Genomic DNA, 6,463 nt, shown 5'->3' on the forward strand with positions numbered 1-6,463 from the left:
GTGTGTGTGTGTGTGTGTGTGTGTGTGTGTGTATGTGTCGGTGAACATGTTTATATGCTAAATATTGTTGTGTCTTTTTTCATATCTGTCAAAACATGTGGGATGACCAAGATCTCTCTCACTCACACACACACACACACACAAGCACATCCATCTAAACACACACACATAAAACAAAAGTCCCATTGATCTGAGGTCATGCTTTTCCTAGGAACCCTGGGCCTGTTTATCTATTTATAGGCAAATGAGGTGCTGAATGTCACATTACATTTGTGCAGATGCATTTATTGTAGTTTGTATATAATAATATTTTAAGGCCAGTTAGTAACCGAATCCGTGCAGTTTCACACCCCAAAAATAACGATTTTATGCTACATTAAATAATCTACAACTAATGAAGAACTCTCATAGACACAGACTGTCACTTACATAATGCCTTTCTAGTCAGTTTGAGCACTAAAAAAAGCTTCTTACCACAAGTCTTTAAACTTGATCACACACATTCACACGGTGCTTTTACTAACATTAACGCACTCGAACATTTCGACATGCAGAGTGGACGAGCCGGAGTTCGACCCAAAAGTTTTCCAATTGGCCTGATCCACATCCAGCTCAAAATTTTAGCTGTTAAAAAGTGTCCAATTTGCCAAATTTTAACTTTAAGAGTGTGTTTCCACATTAAGATTGATATGAAGAAAGCACTCTATTGTTCATTTAAATGTAACCCAAAAAAAGTGAATAAATAGACTGCAGTTTGGCTATAACAGCGAACTTAATGCATTATTTAATAATGACACATTTGGTAAGGACGTGACAGGAGGTTAAAATGACGCACATTGACAGTTATGATAACCTCTTAATCTGCCACTAAAGCTACACTCAGCAAAACTACAACTCTGTTCAGAGATTAATCCTCAGAGCAAACCAGAAACTAACTCACAGAAAGACTCGTGTTCGCAAAACTAAAAGCTGGATAGAAAACTGAATCATACAAGTATAAAAACCTATTACAGAGCCTTCTTAGACAACTGTGACTTTCCTTTAAAGAAGGGAAAAGCTCAGCTACAAGTCAGTGATCTGAGTGAGAGTTGGGACTAAAGACAACATGTAGAGACTTCCTAACGGGGCTATCAGTACAGTATCATCAGTAACCCTGATCGATCACACAGATCACATATGGACGTGTCTAAATATCCAGCAGGCTGAGGTTGTTAGCAAGTTTTACAAGCAGACCTGTGCAATAATGATGAGCACCACAGTGACGCTCCACACTATCTGTGCACCTGTTATTATTACCCCGGATATAGAAAATGACCCGAGGAATAAATCACGCAGAATAGGTCAGAAATGATCAGCTCACCTGTGTGAAGGATGAGGTGATCCGTGCTCTGCGCGCTTCACACTGACAGGACTCCAAACAGAGCGCAGTCACAGTGGCAGCTAGAGGCTGATCTCAGGTCAGCGCATCTGCTTTTCACACGTCATGAGGGGACGTGGGCAGGACTCCACAGAGTGAATCATTGATGAAATGTTAGCGAGCTTAAAATAACAAGGCGGTGCAAGGGCGCAAACTTTCAGCGACCCTGCGTGCGTGTGCGTGTGCGCAAATAGCAAAATTTCCGGAAATTGCTGTGTGGTTTCAAAATAAGCTATGTAAGATATAAAATAATGTAAGACTGATATGTTTTTTAACCTTCCAAAGTTATTTGTCAAGAAAAAAGGTGAAACAGCGGCCACATTGTTATAGATACTTCATGTATGTGGTTACATGAGTACATGAACCCTAACTTTAGCGTCATGTAAAGCATGCGTACTAGGGGTGCTAAAAAGGGATTTCCGATTTTTCTGTGTGGGTTTTTGTTTGTTTGTTTTCTCATGTGTAATTTCTGCGCACGCACTGTTAAATAAACTGTGTTTTAAAACTTGTTTTGTAAGCATCTATCACAGATTGTAGGCCAATAAAATCATTTCGTTTAATTAGGGGCAGATATTTTTAGCGCAACACAACTCTTGTACATGGCTGTCTGGGCTATAATCTGTCAAACATATCTCTCACGAATGATATCAAGTCATTTTGAGCCTGAAAGAACATCGATGTCACAAGGTACACGTTGCAATCCATTTTTGCTCAGGTGACTTTTATATATCCTTAGTGTATCAGCAGCATTAAAAAAAAATGTATTTTTCAAGAGAGATGTGGCCAAGAGGGCAGCAGAAAGTGCAACAAATACAACATCACAGTTCCATAAAGATATCTTAAGTGGGCAAAAATTGCTGTAATGATTATTATGAAAGTGCCATGACGCAGAGTCATAAAGACACTTGCCAGATATGTCAGTTGTGTATTTTATAACACCTTCATAAATGCTGTTGACTACAGTCTGTTTACTGTATGAGTAAATATATTCCTTATTTTTAAAAAAAAACCATTTTGAAACATGAGGAATCGCTTCTTGTCAGTCAGCCAACAGAAGCTCAAATTCAGTCCATGGGAATCAGTTATAAAAACTCATCAGTTAACTGCAAATTCAACAAGTTAAATATATTAAAAAAGTTAAATATATAGACAGTCAAGTCTCTTGGTTTCTAACAATGCAAATGCTATAGTTTTGTCCTTACAAGGACTTGTAAAGCTTTGCTATTAACTTTTTTATTTATATGTAGCCACAGTAAAGTCAGTGAATGTGGTCAAACTGACACAATGTTAAAACTACACAGATTTTTCTTATGTTCATCATCTCTTTTGAACTTTTTGAGAATGTACTAAAACAATGCCAGTTCCAAACAGGTTGGGACAGGGCAGGGGTGACTCAATTTGAAATAGTGCAACAATTTCAGAATAATGGTCCTCAGCATAAAATTGCAAAGGCTTTGAATATCTCATCATCAACATCATCATCAAATATTGATTTTCTGGTTTGTCCCTTCCACACAGAGATTTTTCCAGGTTCTCTGAATGTTTTGATGATATTATATACTGAAGATGATGAGAAAAGATCTTTGGTTCCTCAGACACCCACAAATGCAGGTAATAGCTCTGTGATGCAAAGAAGAAGGCATGGAAACACTGGGCCAAAGATCTGAGGCAAAGAGGAAAACTGTTGTTAAAAGAAGCGGGGATGCTGCACACTGATAATCATGGCCCCATTTAAATTTACTGCACTCATATGTGACCTGTGAACCATTAAGATAATCTAGCTTCTGAAACAGCCCCATATAGTTCATAGACTGGTAACACTTTGGCCGTTACCTCATTTTTTGAGGTTGTCGAGTGGCTCTATGCCCGGTTAGTGGGTCATTGTCACACAGTCCCACAGTTTGAGAACAACTAAAAACAATGAAACTTCGACAGACTGCAGAATAAGTCAGCACTCTACTCCCAGCAAGGTTTGTCAGTTTAGATGTGTTTTAACACACGTGAAAGAACGTTTGAATAAAAGTGTGTCATCTTCCCCCCAAAACACTATGTTATATAAAGATGTTACATGACAAACTAAACTAAAAAAGTATTTATGAAGTATTCATTGAACTCCCCGGGCTTTATAAATATCCAAGCCATTTTCTTTTAAGGTTTTATGACAGTGGTTTCAAACCCATTCTACATTGTGGGCTGGGCCAGCGCGATTAAATGATACATGTGTAAAGTTCATCGCTCTGACTGCCCTGTAATTAAATATTTAGATTATAAAGTTTTCATTAATTACCAGAAAATGTACTTGTACTTTTGTGTGGTATGGATGGTGGGTGAAGTCTGTTTTAATCGGAAAAGCTGAGTTAAAATACAGTAAAAAGTTTGAAATATACTCAAAATATATCCTTCAAATTTTCTAAAGCTGTCCAGTGGGAGACATTGGAGTGTTTGCCGGGCTGATTTGAACAGCTGATTTGTCTTATGTTTGACACTCCTGATTTATCATATGATTTTTGTTTTTTTTTTACTGTACTGTGGGTTCAGGTTTCTATATCATGCTTCTGAGTACTGAACTGCAACAAGCTTTCAATATTAAAATGCGCACAGAGCTGAACGTTTAACACAGCTCAACACTAGTTTCAGTGTAATGGGACTTTTCTTTTGTTTAACTCTGCTCCTCGTACAGAAAACATGGGTTAATGGTAAAACCAAAAGTCCTGACTTTGCTTAGCGCCATCTTCTGATATTATTAAGAAAAAAATAAGACCTGGTCAACTGCTGCTCCTTCCTGTATGAAACATTTGTTACCCAGCAGTCAACTGAGTGCTTTGTTTGTAGTCTTGCTGCTGCAGGTTATCAGCAGCGCCTGCTTTCTGGCCTCTGCAGTGGAACAAGAAGATAAGTAGTGAAAGCAGAAAGGGCGTGGAGGGAGTTATCGCCACCATGGCCAAGTGCTGACAATAATACGATCAACAGGGGGATGTGCCTGTAGGCATAGTCAGTTTATAGTCAGTACTGTGCACACAGAATACCTGCACACACACAGGAAATGCAGGATTTATCATCCGTAGCAGGAGGCAAGAGGCAGAGACATTAATCAGACAAGACAGCTGTGGATGTTTATTAATTCATATGGTTTAAATGACATTTGTGACCCAAGATTATCTTGACACGCACACACACGCACACAAATCCCACCAGAGAGACATACAAAGAAGTGATATTTAAGATTCCAGGAGCCCTTAAAACATTCAGCTTTCGTCTCACAATATCAACTCCATACAGTGTTTTAAACAAACCCTGACATCAAATGTAAACATTTCTGAGAACACAGTTCACCCGGCGCTTCCTTCACATGTAAACTGCAAGAGCGCTCCATTGGCTAGATACCAAATACGTGTTTATAGTGCAAAAGGTGGATTTTTTGCACTCTCTAGTGACCGAGTGTGGGAATATCCATGTGTAAAATCCATTTGAATTTCACAGTTGTGCTAAAATCCCAATGCAAAGAGTCCGTTTCATCTATTTATAACAGCTAAAAAATAATTTCAGACGTTTTGCATATAGAGATAAAAATTCAAACACTGTCGTTTGTTTTCTCTGCCTCGGATTCGAGAGCTGAGGGTCGACGTTTTAAAAGTTACATTTCGTCCTTCACTCGAGCGCTCACATTTTCGGTGCAGCGCGCAGAATTTTGAGGCAGTGAACATAAAGAACTAATACTCAGGAATAATCAGTGAAATGAGCAAAGGCTTCCTCTGCGACTCAATCACAAATCTAAACAGTCTGAACAAAGCAGCTCATTTGATTTGTTTTTTTAACATTACAGTGCAACAATTTGTCTAATATATAAGGAACTGTAATATTAACTGTTGCTGAATACAGCACTTCTGTATCAGCTTCTTTATTGCACAAAACGTGAAGCCTATAAGAGCCTCACAGACCAGCCTCACTTACTGCATCAAAATCCTTTTACTTACTTTTTTTTTAATGTGGAACCCTTTCTTGTCTTTTACCCAACCTTTTTTTTATTTTCCTTCATTTCCATTAGTTGATACAGTATTTCAGGATGTTTTCTTTTCAACCTTGATACATGTTCCTTTCACTTTTACTCGTCAGACATTGCAAACTGATGGGTTTTGTCACAATCCAGGTAAGAGTTCTCATCACATCTGGCCACGTGTGAACTTCATCTTAAGGTAAGTTGACCTCTTTGGAGGTTTCAACTATCCTTGTACATCAATAGGAACTATTCTAACTTAGGAAGTAAACGTACAGTATCAGTACCTATATCAGCTGCATTGGTGTAGGCAGGAACTGGATGTTAATCTTCCTTGTACAGGAAAACAAATAAAACAGTATGTCTGTTTAACAAACATCTGTTACATGACATCACCTATTTTTTCCCCGTCACACCACTGAGAGCAGCGGGTGTCTGCAGTTCTCTGCCCATCCATGTGTCCATAAGTTTGTATACCTTAAGATGGACAACTTTGTTCATCTTAATCAAGGACATGATACCTTTTGAAGGTTTTCGGGGATTGTCTTTAAATTTGGAAGTTCAAGCACGAACTGATTAGAATTTGGTAGTCGGTGTTTAAAAGTCGCTGAGAGCTTTTGGCTTAATTCACACTGTGATATCATTTCTCACAATAGCTTAAAAGGATATGTTATTTATAAAATTATAACATTTTTATGTTCAAATAGTAAAAAAGTTACCCGCAGAGAGACATGGATGTAAAGTGCGCTTTGGTAGGCAGAGAAATGCAACCGTGGGGTTTCCAGCCGTTCCCGCTGGCTTATAATTCAAATTCAGTATAAAGTATGTGGGTTGAAATGTTGAGATTTAGCACAGCACACACAGACGTACTGTGGCTAAGGGATATTTTTTGAGGGGTTTTGGGTGAACCAAACCCATCAGTTTCTGTTTTCCTACATGTGCTCCATCCTCATATCCATGACAGTCCTCCATTACTCTCCAAAAGTATTCATATTTTCTAATCAACCTGAATCTTCTAATCTCAGCTCTGTTTCTCTTTACCCTGATCGGAC

General features: G+C 38.4%; 1 protein-coding gene across 2 annotated transcripts in view; it reads right to left on the minus strand.

Moving 5' to 3' along the window:
* Positions 1-1,508, minus strand: part of sgk2a (serum/glucocorticoid regulated kinase 2a) — a 13,222-nt gene extending 11,714 nt beyond the window's left edge. For both annotated transcript variants that reach the window (XM_005941116.3, XM_005941115.3), the window contains exon 1: positions 1,361-1,508. The gene's annotated coding sequence lies outside the window, so the exon portion shown is untranslated. The remainder of the gene's footprint in view (positions 1-1,360) is intronic.
* Between the last annotated feature and the right edge of the window lie 4,955 nt (positions 1,509-6,463).

This window comes from Haplochromis burtoni, unplaced genomic scaffold, assembly GCF_018398535.1.
Source record: "Haplochromis burtoni strain Fernald_Lab_line unplaced genomic scaffold, NCSU_Asbu1 Contig_60, whole genome shotgun sequence".
In the NCBI taxonomy this organism is placed as follows: Eukaryota; Metazoa; Chordata; class Actinopteri; order Cichliformes; family Cichlidae; genus Haplochromis; species Haplochromis burtoni.